Source organism: Pelodiscus sinensis, chromosome 7 (assembly GCF_052426305.1).
Source record: "Pelodiscus sinensis isolate ZL-2025 chromosome 7, ASM5242630v1, whole genome shotgun sequence".
NCBI classification, from domain to species: domain Eukaryota; kingdom Metazoa; phylum Chordata; order Testudines; family Trionychidae; genus Pelodiscus; species Pelodiscus sinensis.
Genome location: NC_143058.1, coordinates 11,263,573 through 11,278,485, shown reverse-complemented (window position 1 = coordinate 11,278,485; position 14,913 = coordinate 11,263,573). Strand labels below are relative to the sequence as shown.

The following is a 14,913-nucleotide window of genomic DNA, read 5'->3' as shown; positions in this document are numbered from 1 at the left end:
GTTCTGCAGAAAGGACCTGTGGATTACAGTGGATGAGAAGTTGGATATGAATCAACAGTGTGCCCTTGTAACTAAAAAGGCTAATAGCATATTGGGGTGCATTAGTAAGAGCATTGCTAGAAGATCTAGAGAAGTGATTATTCCCTTTTATTTGGCACTAGTGAGGCCACATCTGGAATATTGTGTCCAATTCTGGACCCTTCATTACACAAAGTATATGAATGTAATGGAAGGAGTCCAGCAGAAGGCAACAAAAATGATTAGAAGGCCGAAGCACATGATTTATGAGAGATTTGGGCCTATTTAGTCTATAGAAAAGTGAGGGTGGATTTGATAGCAACTACCTGAATGGAGATTCCAAAGAGGATGAGGGGAGGCTCTTCTCAGCAGTGACAGATGACAGGACAAGGAGCAATGGTCTCAAGTTACAGTGAGGGAGGTCTAGATTGGATATTGGTGAAAACTATTTCACTAGGAGGGTGGTGAAGCAGTGGAATAGGTTACCTAGGGAGGTGGTGAAATCTCCATCTTTAGAGGTTTTTTTATGTTTCGGCTTGACAAAGCCCTGGCTTGTATGATTTAGTTGGGGTTAGTCCTACGTTTAGCAGGGGATTGGACTCAGTGACCTCCTGAGTTCTCTTCCAAATCTGAGTCTATGATAGACTCCATAGAATTCCATATGAGCTTTCCATAGAATTCCAAATCAAGTTCAAGGTCTCTGTCCTTATGTTAAAGCCTTCCACGGTTCGACTGAAGCTCTGAGATGAAGACAATGGCCTGAAAACTATGCTTCTCTGTCCTGGTGGAACTGTCCAAAATAAGCTTGTCTGTGAAGGAGATGGAACTTTCTCTTAGACTTGTCATATCGAGGCAGGAATCAATTCCCCCCAGAAACAAAGGACCATCACAAATCTCTCCCTCTTCCATGCCAAGCGCCAGGGAGCATAAATACATAGTTACAGGTATATTTTAAAAAAAACACAGCCAAACCAAGGCACTTCATTGCATGTGCTGCTTCCCCTAGCGAGAGGCTAAGAAAATGAATATGGGAGGGATGTTAGGGATGGATGTTGTTTTACTTGCTTCTAAAAGGCTTATGATAATGATCATGCCATAGGAATAGCATTGAAGATTGAAAGACTTGACCAAATCTCACATGTGATCTTTAAACTTTAAAGGAAGCAGGAGTGAAAACATGTTAGGTTTGCCGTCCATGATTCCAGCATAGCTGTAAATTCTTTTGTCCACAGAATCTGGGTTTAAAACAGTGTGAGTGCTGAAGCCTCTAACAATTTCAGAAAAGAGAGAAACTGGGAACAAGATCAGAAACCAATTAAAATAATTTGATAATGAAAAGGCAGAGCTCTTTGGAGGATCTATCTAGGTAAATAAATAACAGCAAAGAATGGACACAAATGTGCTTGAGGCTGTGAAGCAATATTAGGAGCCCCAAAAGGGCTGGTGATTGTGGTGGGTAAAATTGAGATAATTACTAGCTAGTTACTAAACTCCCATTTCACTTATTTTTTATACTTGCATTGCAGTAGCATCTTGAGTCCAGTTTGGGAGTAGATAAACACAGTAACTCAAGGTCTACTCCACTTCTAAATTCTGATTTTAAATAGAGTTGAGCGAATAACTTTTATAGCAAGTGGAGCCATGTTTTTCTGTTTGTGGGAGATGGACAGATCATAATTTTCTCGAATTTATTCAGCAGATACTTGGTCACAGTGTTTGAATTTTGGCTTGCCCAATATTCAAAAATAAAGATGTCAAAACAAATCATATCACATTTTCTCTGGTCTGTGATTGGGTGAATGTGCAACCACTTCACCACATACACACATTTGTGCATCTAACTTCCAGTTCTCTATCCACAAACATGAAGCCTACTGCCTCCCAAACACAGAAGTCAAACTTTGCCTGTGGGGCCAGCCCCACATACTGGAAGTCAGCGGGGCTCAGGAAGAGCATGCCATTCATTGACTTCATTCTTTGACTCACCTCAGCAGGCCACCCAGCCTGTTTGGGTTGCGGGGGTACAGTCAAAAAATCTAGGGGTTACATTACCCTGTATGCTCTACACACACATGCATCACCTCTGGTAGGGTTTTCAAATTGTGTGCTTTCTCTAGGCACCAAAAGAATAGTTATGACTCTTCGCTTAGCTTCTGATATCTTCCATCATGGAAAGACCAGATTTGGCATATTCATTCCATGTGCATTGCCACTTGCTGTGTGAAGTTATTGAATTTTAATTCGACACAACTCAGCCCTAGTTCATCCTTACCCTCCTATCGACACCAATATTTAAAAAGGGCTCTAGAGGCGATCCTGGCAATTACAGACCGGTAAGTTTAACTTCAGTACCGGGCAAGTTGTTAGAAACAATAGTAAAGAATAAAATTGTGAAGCATGTAGAAGAACATAATTTGTTGGAGAAAAGTCAACATGGCTTCTGTAAAGGGAAATCCTGTCTTACTAATCTGTTAGAGTTCTTTGAAGGGGTTAACAAACATGCGGACAAGGGGGATCCAGTAGATATAGTATAATTGGATTTTCAGAAAGCCTTTGACAAGGTCCCTCACCAAAGGCTCTTGTGTAAATTACATGGCCATGGGATAAGAGGGAAGGTCCTTTCTTGGATTGAGAATTGGTTAAAAGACAGGAAACAAAGGGTAGGAATAAATGGTAAATTTTCAGATTGGAGAGGGGTAACTAGTGGTATACCCCAAGGGTCAGTCCTGGGACCAGTCCTTTTCAACTTATTCATAAATGATCTGGAGAAAGGGGTAAGCAGTGAGATAGTAAAGTTTGCAGATGATACCAAACTGTTTAGGATAGTCAAGACAGAAGCAGACTGTGAGGGACTCCAAGAAGATCTCACCAAACTGAGTGATTGGGCAACAAAATGGCAAATGAAATTTAATGTGGATAAGTGTAAAGTAATGCACATCGGGAGAAATAACCCCAACTATACGTACAGTATGATGGGGGCTAATTTGGCTACGACAAATCAGGAAAGAGATCTTGGAGTTATCGTGGACAGTTCTCTGAAAACTTCCACGCAGTGTGTAGCAGTGGTCAAAAAGGCAAATAGGATGCTAGGAATTATTAGGAAAGGGATAGAAAATAAGACCCAGAATATCTTACTGCCTCTGTATAAAACTACGGTATGCCCACATCTTGAATACTGTGTACAGATGTGGTCTCCTCACCTCAAAAAAGATATTTTGGCCTTGGAAAGGGTTCAGAAAAGGGCAACTAAAATGATTAGGGGTTTGGAACGGGTCCCATATGAGGAGAGGTTAAAGCGACTGGGACTTTTCAGTTTAGAAAAGAGGAGACTGAGGTGGGATATGATAGAGGTCTATAAAATCATGAGTGCTGTGGAGAGGGCCGATAAAGAAAAGTTATTTATTAGTTCCCTAAATAGAAGAACTAGAGGACACCAAATGAAATTAATGGGGAGCAGGTTTCAAACTAATAAAAGAAAGTTCTTCTTTACACAGCGTGTAGTCAACCTGTGGAACTCCTTGCCAGAGGAGGCTGTGAAGGCTAGGAGTATAATAGAGTTTAAAGAGAAGCTAGATAATTTCATGGAGGTTAGGTCCATAAAAGGCTATTAGCCAGGGGATAAAATGGTGTCCTTGGCCTCTGTCTGTCAGAGGCTGGAGAAGGATGGCAGGAGACAAATCACTTGATCATTGTCTTCGGTCCACCCTCTCTGGGGCACCTGGTGCTGGCCACTGTCGGTAGACAGGATACTGGGCTAGATGGACCTTTGGTCTGACCCAGTACGGCCATTCTTATGTTCTTATGTTTATGTTCTCTTTCTCTGTCAATGAGATTGTATCTCTGTTGATTAAGTATTTGCCTATTTCCCTCACCCCCTTAAATTCTAAAACATCACTGGTTATCCATTCCTGGTTTTTTGCAGTGTACTTAGGTGGACTAAATGTTGACAGTATTTTGAAGTGTTGGCACAATATATTCAATGTATAAATGCGATTTAAAATAATCTCTCTTATTTTGCCCAAAGCCCAATGCGGTGAAAGTGAGTCATGGTAGAAAACTGCTTGTAAAAGTAAAAGCAGCTTGATCACTTTCAAAGACCAGTTAACGTTGCTTTCATAAAGTGAAAGCGGCTCACGTTAGTAGGATGGCAATCATGAGCCTCATCATGTTCAGAGTAAAATTTTACTATGTAGTTAATTCCTGTGCCTTAATGAAGCCCTAATGTAAACAGTATTTGTTTGAGTCCTTCCTCTGTAGTTAGAGCAACAATTCTTGCCAGGACAAAAAGGAATGAGGGCAAGGGTACATCCAGGCAGCTATGCTGTGATGGCTGCCTGATGTGCCTTTGAGCCCACCAGTCCTGTTTTTTTTTTTTCTTTTCAGATGAATGCTTTCTGGGGCCAGGTTTCTGTGATCTTTCAGCAGGGGACATGTGGTTTCAAGCATGAGATTTTATGCTTAGTTAGAGCTTAAAGAAGGTTTACCCCACATGCTTTTTTTCCCCTTATTTTGGCTAGGTCCCTGGAAGGTTTAAAAATATATTCAATAAATATTTAATTCTGAGGACATTGCCAAACAATTCTTCTCTTTTTATTTCATTTTTTTCTATTTCTTAGTAGTAAATTAACCAAATAAAAAATTGCTCTGTACAGATTCACCGCTATCGTAGAAAAGACTCTGTGTGAAATGCCAACATCCAGACGCAATGCAATTCTGTCTGCATGAAATACACAGTCCCAGCAACTTTTGTCCATCTCAGCATTTCTGCCATGCTACTCGTAGAGGAAATGCTTCACTGTGAGCTCATTTACAGTCTCCCTTGAAGACTTGCTAGGTGGGATTGGGCAAAAAATCCTATTGCTCCAGCAAACTACCCCTACTAGAGGCATCCCTACTGGCCGCTGACATATGGTGCACTAGAGGTGGGCTGGCCAATCCTGACAGCAGCATTCCAGGCCCAAGCTAGGTTCAGTGGAATGAAGCAGAACCGGGTGTCTGGGGTCCTCAATTCATTTCTTCAGCTTGGCCCTTCGTAGCACTGTGGGAAGCTTTGGCTACACCTGTGTGAATGAAACAATGGCTTCCGTTCTGAATGGCCACGACCCTGGGGCAATCAGTGCTCCTCCATAGGCTTCTAGATGCCTGCTCCTTCCTCAGTTCTGATTACTTTATCTCACTAAAGGACAAAGCAGGCAGAGAAGAGCGTCTGCGATAAGGCAAAGAGGCATGTAGCAAATTGCTTTAAATATGTGATTTATATCTGAATCTCAACACGAGAGGGCAAAATCAAGTCATCCAAGGTGAACAGGAAACTTTGTCAGATATGTGCCACCAGCATCTGCACAATCTGCCCTTTCATTTCCACAACAAACAGTAAGTTTCTGCTCCTTCTAGCCATTGGGGTGACTTTCCAAGGGCAAACTGAACTTGCATAAATACTCAGGTGCTTTCTTCCTGAATCAGGGAAAAGGATGAGAAAGGAGCTGTGCGGACCATTTCAAAGTCAAGGAAGGAAGACTGTTCAGCAACATGGGGGGAGACAAGACAGTGTTTTTGGATAGGTGCAAATTATGGATGTAAACTGTCATTTTAAAAGTTAATTGGTTAAAAAATCTGGTTAACTGTAGAACCCCCACAGTCACCGTGTCGTGGACAAGGGGAAAGGGTCTGCTCCAGCCTGGCCAAGCCTCTGGAGTAACCAATAAGGGTGATGCTTACTGGTTAACCGATAAGAGTGATGCTTACTAGATAACCAGTTAACTGGTTACCCTGTTAAACTTCTAGTGCACATAGGATGGAGTTTTAAATGTGAGGCCAGGTATACACTGGCAGAGAAAATCCGATGAAAGATATGCAACTCCAGCTATGTGAATTGCATAGCTGGAGTCAACGTATCTTGCACCAAATTTCTGGGGTGGCCCTACAGTGGGAAGTCAACAGAAGAAATGCTCCCCTTGACTTCCCTTACTCTTCGTGACAGCAGCGCCCTCAGTGTTTGATTTAGCGGGTCTTATTAGACCCTCTAAATTGAACCCCAGAAGATTGCTCACCAGAGCATTGATCCTTTGGTAAGCAGAGACATGGCCTGAGTTGGACTGGGCAGAGAAGGTCTGACTGCTGCTGATCGCAAGGTAAATTGTTTCATCGGGCTTCCCCCCCCCCCCCCCGCCAATAGGTTTGTATAGGAATGTTGCTGTGTTCAGTGCTCTCGTACAGTCTGCAGCAGTTAATTTTCAAGTGTTATTTAGGTCAGATTCTGTTCTCATTTGTTTCAGTGGGGTAGGTGCAATCATGGTTGGAATTTGACCTTTAGACTCTCTTATGACTAGAGAATGTGCTTGGATTCCTCAGAGCCCAGGCTGAGCCTGCAGGGTTGACCAATAAAACAATCCTTTCAGTGGCAAATCAAGCCAATTTGTTATGGACTCAGAGAGACAGTATCATGGAATCCCACTGTTCCATTTTCAGACAAAAACCACTTCAAGCCACGAGGTGTGGCAACACCACCAGCACTTATAGCCCGCACACCTATGTATAACTCTGAGGCAAGTCAGCGGCTCTGGTTAATTGTGGGTGAAGCGTTGTGAAGAAGATCCCCAGGGATGGTCTTGTGGTTAAAACACTGGGTGGGTACATGGGACATCTGATTTCAGTTTCCAGTCCTGCTACAGACTTCTTATGTGATTGTGGGCAAGTCCTTTAACCTCTTTGGCTCTGGACGATACATCTCAGGCTCATGCAGGTTCTGAGAATAAATTCAAATAATTAATCCTTTGGAAGAGCTCAGATACCACCAGGGAAGCCAACAGACTTTGCCGGGTCCTGACAAGCTGTTGGGGGCAGCTCTAGGTCTCTGGAAGGGTGGAGCCTTGGGTGGAAAGGGCGGGTCTGGAATCTAGCCTCCCCCTGCCCAGCCCTTCAGTGCTGCACAGCGCCTGGGACTCTAGTGGCTATTTACAGGGCCCGGGGCTTCAGCCATTGCCATTGTAGTGGTAGTGGCAGACAGGAGCCCTAGCCTCTTGTGTCCTTGTTTGAAGTCAGCTGTAATGCTACATATTGTGACTCTGTAGTTGGTGGTTTGTCTGAGGGCATTACGTGATGACAGTTGTTGGTTTTTATCCCTCTCTCGGGTTCAGAGGCCCACAAATGATCATTCTTCATGCCATGAGGATCGTGTCTATTTCACAAAGGTTCAGGCCTTACTCTGGCAAAAGTTCTATTGAAGTCAGTGAAAGTTTTGATTAAGCCACAAGTGACCTTTGTTTCCTTGTTTTTATTTCCTACTTTCCACCAACCTTTCCATGTTGCTGCTGCTGTTTGCTTAAAGCAAGGCCTCTATGACCCATCCATGTTGGTTCTAGGTGCTATACAAACATGGAGTAAAGTTGCACAGCAGCTGGGAAGTGAGTAGTCATGCATATGGTGGCTCAGCATGAGCTAGCATTAAAATATAACATGGAGTAGGGTTGTGAGCGACTAGTTCACTACCAATAAGCCTAGGCTTGTCGGGTAGTCGAGTCACTACTTGACTACGTGCTCCCCCCTCCTTGCTGCCTTTGTATCAGAGGCAGGAAGCGGGGGAGCAGGAGCCAGTGCTGTGGGGAGCCAGCTAAAAAACTGGTCCTCCCCAGCACCGTCTCTTCAGAGGGGCAGGGGAATCAGAGGTATAGCGGGGGACCTAGCGCCAGCTGGGACTCAGCAATCCCAGCTCACGCCGGCACCAGGATTGCTCAGTCCTAGCTTGTACCACGTCCCCAGTTGCGGCTCTGCCTTTTAAATGTATTCTAGCAGCTCTTACTACATTTAAAAAGCAGAGCTGCAGCAGTCTGGGACCTGGCGCAAGCTGGGACTACTCAGTCCTGGCTCGTGCCACCCCCGGGAGCTAACCCCCTTATCGACTAATCAAGTAGTCAATGGAAATTCCATCGACTAGTCGATTAGCTTATTAACCGCTACTTAACATCCCTAAGGTGGAGACCTGAGGCAAAGAGAGGTTAAGTGATTTACCCAATAAACAGAAGATGTATGGCAGAGCAGCAGACTTACACGTCAAGTCCTAGGCAAATGCTCTAGCCACTACCCTATTCCTGTTTCTTCTTCCTTTTACAACTACCACACATAATCCTTCAGAGGTGCGAGTTAGGGGCTAATGACAGAGACGGTGTATGCTCTCCGAATGCTTCTCTCTGAGTTTGCTTCCTGAACTGTGTTCAGATTTTCAGCAGAATGCATCACTGGGGTCTGGCAGGCCCAGAGACACCTTCTGGACACCTTGTGAGACAGGCAGGGAGAAAATTGTATCCACTTTAGGACATTCAGTCAAGGCAGTTCTTTAGAAGGGCCACCCAGAAACTGACTGTGTTCCCGTATGACATATGAGAAAACAGCTGATCAACAAAAGTGGCAGGAATAGGGGACTAGAAGGTAAAGACCAGCACCTAGACTAGCAGAGGGACCTGCATGTTACAAAAATGTTGTCAGGTTACCCGTGTTTAACAACCCTAGTAAAGAATAGGGAGCACGAGTGTGTCTCATCCTGAAGTGAAAGTTGGTCCGTCCCAGTGTGCTACACCGGCAAGAAGGAGTCAGCTGGCGGAGAAGCTTGGCTGAAGAGGGAGGCGGCCTGCTCTCAGCTTGGCACCCAGGCTGTCCTGCAGGCTGCTGAACTAATCAGTAGACAACCAGGCAGGTTAAAGGGGCTGGCGGGAGGGTGTACTCCAGATGCAAGCCCCCCAGGATACCATTTAGCAAAACAGCCCTCGTGAAATAGCACCCTTGCCTTCCTGCACTTTCACATACACACACAGCCTCCTGCCCTGAGCCCCTCCTCTTACCCCCAACACTGTACCCTCCCACATTCCCACCCCTTACTCCGAGCCCTCCTCTCACGCACACCACAGCCGCCTGCCCTGTGCTTCAGCACTCGGCCCTATACTTAAATTTCTTACAGGTACTGTCATATTGCAATCCCCGCCTGTCAGCCGAAATGGTCAGGGCAGTGTGTGCGTGTGTGTTACACCCAAGTCTTCAACTGCTGAGACGCAAAGTCTCGTTGCAGTGGGAAGCCTAGGAGGCTGGAGGGCGCCCCGAAAAATAGCTTAACGTCTGTGACTTTACTGCTAGGACCGGGGTCCCATCGCAGAGGGCAGCCAACAGGCTCTCAGACGCCCCGGGGTGTGTGTGTGCGCTATATACCTGAGACTTCAACTGCTGAGACCGGCGTCCCTTGCAGCGGGCAACCAGGAGGAGGTTGATGGGCGCCCCAATAAGTTTATAGGAAGAGCTTATAACACCTCAGATTTTAGCTACTAGGATACAGAAATCTCTTTGCAGCGGGCAGCCTGGGGAGGCTGAGAGGTGCCCCAACGGATCTGTCCCCTGGAAGCGACACGATCCAAAACGCCCAAGCTCTCCCTATAGCTGTCCCTTTTGACCGGCTGAAGTTCTTTTGTTTTGTGTTCGGTTTGGGTACAGCAGCACGGGTTCAGGTCAGAAGCTTGACACTCACTGGCTTATTTATAGGAGAAAGAAAGAGAAAATAAAATAAACTTGATTCAGTGTATATATATATATATATTTATAAATGAATGAGGGCACCCCACTTATTCCCAAAGTTTATAGCTAAATCACCTTACCAAAGGCAGTTTACAATAGAAATTAAGCAGTTTGCCTTAAGAAACTATAATAAAGTAACTAAACTTATAACAGAGTGACAATTAAAGTGTACACATAAAGGAAACACATTGCAGGTCCAATTCTCACCCCTGCGTTCCAGACTTGGCGTGGCCAGCGTCTTTCTCTCAATCCCTCGGGAAGAAGTAGGGCGAAGTTGGGCGTCCCACGGACCTCGGGAGACCATCAATACCTGCCAGCAGGTGTAGGTGATTGGAGCTCAAATGGGGTGGGCAACTAAACCCCTCTTTATACCCTTTGGGTTACATGGGCTTCTTCCTGGTCTCAAGTGGCCAATTAGGAAAAATGGCTTTGAACGCCAAGTTTCCCACGAAGGGCGCAAAGCATAATTCACACCTGGGAAGATGCAGACAATGGGCACCTCTGGTATGTAATGAGCAAAGATTCCTCTCCTGAGACAGTGCAGGCGTGTCAATTACTGATACTAGCCATCACGGCGATGGGAGGCCTCCCAGTCGTCAGCTAGCCCATTTAGTGTCTGGTTTCTGTTTATGGTAGAGTCAGGGACAGGCACCACACCTGTGTTCCCAGGGCATCAAAGGCTGACTGCCTTTCTCTTGCTCTCTGGTGGGGGGGGGGGGACAAGATGGGGTTCGTGTCTGGCTACACCGCCCCCAACCCTCTGCTGTGAGCCCTACGCCTACCCCTCGGTATGTGTGCGCGCAATATGACAGAACCTGTAAGAAATTTGTTATTTTCACCTCTGGGTCTTATCTCCCTTTAGTAGTTAATCTGCAGTGTGCAACTATTCTCCGCTAAGGGAGTTATTCTGTTTGCAGAGGTTTGTGTTATAGTGTTGAAGGCTAAGGGTTCACATCTGCTGGAATTGATGTTAGCCCCATGTGAAATGAAGATGGGTGCGGAAAATCCCATGCGACTAGTATGCATGGATGGTTTGTGATAGTTATAACTGGATGCATAGCTGAGGCCAAGTTCTGAAGGCTGAATATATGTCACGCCTGAGGTTAGGTTAAATCCAGACATCGCAGTATTGTTCTAGCACCAGGATCAGAAAATGAAGCAGCCAGAACAGGCAAAGAATAGGGATGAGGTAGGATAATCGTTTACACAGTTGTGCCCTCTTATCAGAAATGAATTCGACATTATGTATGTAAAATCTGGATCATGTGGAGGATTTTTTGGAGTAAATAATTTAATTCGCTTTTAAAGTCAATTTAAAAAAAGCAAATTAAGACCCCTGACTCCCCTCCCGACCCCCGGCATGTGGATGCCAAGGGCTTTGTATCAGCTTTGCCGCCAGTCACAGCATCACGGACTTTTGTGAAGTCTTTGAACTAACCGGAGCTGGAGCAGCTCTAAAGGGAGAGGATGTCATGTTGTTTCTTTTTGAAGAAATATGCTTCAGTGCAGCTGAGTTTTTTATGGCTGTAAATTAAAGCATGTTGTGTTTGGCTTTTGTTTTAAATACAGTTTTCTCCCTTTAGGGGGGCTCCAAGCCAAGGCATGTATACTTCAAAGGGTTGAAGTGGAACAGACTACAAGCAGGCATCATCTGCTCACTCTGTTTCTCTGCAAAGCTCAACGTTTGACTCCCTTGCTCATTATATGAATTTTCCTACCATCTTCTGTGTTTATTCTCCCTATATTAACATGATTAGCATCTGTTTAAACTCAGACAGGAACACTGTTGCTTATAAATGACTATGGTTTGCAGTGAATTGTGTTAACTCTGCTCATAGAGAAATCCTGTGTTAATTCATTCCAGAAAAAGTACCATGAATTAGATAAAGATATAAATCCAAATTTGCAAAGTATTTAGGTGCTTAAAGATTTAGATAGGTGTTTACTAGGGCTGTTGATGAATTGTGATTAAAAATGAATCATAGTTAATTGCACTATTGAATGGAAGAAAACCAATTGATGTTTGTTAAATATTTTAGATTTATTTTCTACATTTTGAAAGATATTGATTTCTATCAGAACACAGAATACAGTGTCCTCTGCAACGTTGCCCTCATGAAGGGTAACACCAGTTGTATCCTGGCCGGAGTAGACAATGACGCGAGGGAAGCGATCAATGCCCTTTCCGGGATGGCATTGAGCTGGCCGTAGTAGCGGCATGTGTGAGATGCCGTTCCAGAGCGTCCACTCTGCTCCCTGGCCTTGTGTGACGGCGCGTTGGGGGTCCCCCGTCTCCTGCACCCCGAAATGGCACAAACAGACTCCGCCAGCCAGTAGAATTGAGGGTGGTTTATTGCTCCTCCAGGATACAGCATAGCACAGATGTAATCTGGTTACAGGAACTGGGGCTAAGAGGCCTCAGTGCCCCCTTGAGATGGGGGGATCCCAGCCCCCTCCCCAGTTCCTTCTTCCCTGCTTTCCAGCCAGGAACTAACTCCCCTCTCCAAGCCCTGCCCCCAGCCAGGGCAGCATTCCACCTCCCTTTGTTTCTCCCCATGGGGGTTGGCTGGTTCAACCGGTATGGAGTCACCTTTGCATAATAAGGTTTTCCCTGCTGGGTCTTGCTCCAGACAGCAGAGGTCACCACAGCCCAGCAAGTACCCCCACTACGTCACACCTTGTTGTAGGCCTGCTGAAGCTCCTTTATTTTCATCTGGATCTGGTCAAGAGTCTGGGTGGATGTTGGTCTCCTCACCCCAGGCCTCAATAAGTTCTAGGATCTCCATACCTGTCCAGGCCGGTGTTCTCTTTGATCCCTGGCCAGTGGTAGCCGAGGGTGCTATGGGAGTGCTGGCAGCCGTGGGGGGCTCAGAGGGAGCACTGGGTTCTGCCATGGCTCCTCGGATGGTGCAGTGTGGCACAGGGCTGGCAAAGGTCTGCACGTCCCACAAGCCCTTTTCCTGCAACCTGCAGCTTGAGCTCTGCAGGAGAAGGAGAGCAGTGGAGCTCGCAGGTGTGGCCAGAGCAACCTGAAGTGCAACTGTGAGGGGTCACTGAAGGCCAATTATTTCGAATTAGCAGCTCTGAAGCATCCACACTAATGCTATTTCGAAGGAAAGCAGGAGTACAGACTTCCACACCCAGCCCATTATTTGAAAATACCGGGCTTGGTAGTATGGATACTCCACTTGTTATTTCAACATAAGAGTGGTTATTCCAAAATAACTCCCTAGTGTAGACAAGGGCTAAAAGTTTAGTGCCCTATTCTGTCAGCCTTCCCCCTGTGGATTTAGTACCTTCACGGCTGTTCCAGTGGAACTACTGGTTAGCTCAGGAACTGTTCAGTGGGAGTAAATGAAGTGGAATAATATCCCTAGCGTCTAAAGCAGTGGTCTCCAACCTTTTTACACCCAAGATCACTTTTTAAATCTCAGAACAGGCGAAGATCTACCGCCCCTCCCCTCCTTGAAGCCCCGCCCTCTCTATTCTCCTCCTGTCCATCACTTGCTATCCCCAGCCCTTACTTACACATTCTGATAACCAGTTTATTTTTAAATTATGCGATACATACAATTAAAATCACGTGTTTATAGTTATGAAATAAATGGTCTGTTTTTTATTCATGCTATTTAAATCTAAAATGAAGCATTTATAATTATACATTTTGTGGGGACGGAGTACTGTGGCTGGGGGCAGGGGAGAGGGAACAGGGTGCTGGGAGGGCATAGGACAGGATTCTGCAGCAGGGGACAGAGTGCCAGTGGGGACACAGTTCGGGGAGTGGGGACGGGAGTACGGACAGAGTTCAGGGAGTGGGGATGTGAATGGGGACAGAATTCATGGAGTGGGGACAGTTCTGTAGCTGGGGACAGAGTTCGGGGAATGGGGACAGCATTCTGTAGTTGAGGACGGGAGTAGGGACAGGGGAATGGGATGTCAGTGGAGGCAGAGCGTCCCCTGCATCTCCTTCCTCCCAGCATTCCCCCGCCCCCCGGAAACCAGCACGTGCCTGCCCAGAGGGCCGACCCCCCCACCCGTGCAGGGAAGCCCCGTGCGCGCGCCTGCCCCGGGGCCAACTCCCCCTCCACGCAGGGAAGCCCCGCGCATGCTCACCTGCCCTGGGGCCAACCCCCCGCCGCCCTCCCGTGCAGGAAAGCCTCGCGTGCGCACGCATACCTGCCCAGGGAGCCGACCCCCCTACCCGCGCCGGGAAGCCCCGCGGGCGCTTGTCCTGGCGCCAACTCCCTCCCTGCGCCGGGAAGCCCCGGGGCCAAACCCCAGTGCGCCGGAAGCCGACACTACCTCCGTCTTCTCTGGAGGTAAGTAGTGGGGCTTCTGGGGGGTGGGAGGGAAATGGGGGCAGGGCTTACAGGATGCCTCGCGAGCAACTGGTCGAGGCCTCGAGATCGACCAGTAGCTCGTGAGCGACCAGTTGGTGACCATGGGTCTAAAGGATCTACTCTCACCTCCATCTTGGATTTAATGGGAGGTATGCATGTTATGCTTATAAGAAGCACACCAGATCTTTTTAGGGGAAAAGGCTATATGCAGTGTTTATTGAGAATACAAAGTGAAAAATATATGCATGCATATACCCCATTCCTGCTGACTTTTTGTTATAGTTACCAGTCTGTGGCTCAGCCCAACCCACTGACCAGTTAGATCGGGCCCGGGGAGAGGAGCTGGTTTCTTTCAGTCACAATGTTTGATGGCCTGAGGCCGTTGGCAGGACAAACTCAAAGCTACATGGCAAGACACTCCATATGTTATAGGAATTCCCTTATGCGATTTTCTAGATTTGTTTGCATTGTTGTCATCAGTCACTTTGCAACATATGTTTATTTAGAGACTGTTTTCATTTTTTGTTCTGCTGACTGATGATTTTTCTGAGTGTCAACAGGAAAAATGAAATACAATGAGCACATTTGCTAATTGTTTGGTGCTCCTAAGTCTCCAGACCTCCTTCTGGCTATCTGGATGCTAAGGTGGCCTTCCGGCTTATCGCTCTTTAAACACTCACATTCCTCACGTACACAAACCAAAATGACATAGTTTCTTTTGTAAAGACAGGCTTAGTACAAACATTCTAAGATTAAAGTCACTATTACTGTACAAATTCTTTCATAATGCAATAGGCATTCTTACACTCTTATATTAAAGAACAAAGCAATCCTAAGGGGAAAAACGTGACCTTAGTGAGTCACAAGGACCCTTCTGGTCTATTCGCTCCTTCACACGAATAACAAACACAGACAGCCTGCTTAATGCATCGTTACCAACAGCACTGGGCCGTTCGTTCCTATGCTCAGAGAGGGTGGCTTGTAAGCTATACCGGGGTAT

The 14,913-nt window shown here is 46.2% G+C and overlaps 1 protein-coding gene across 2 annotated transcripts in view; it reads left to right on the top strand.

The window, feature by feature from the left end:
- ADCY5 (adenylate cyclase 5) overlaps positions 1 to 14,913 on the top strand; it is a 330,673-nt gene that overhangs the window by 124,652 nt on the left and 191,108 nt on the right. The window lies entirely within an intron of this gene.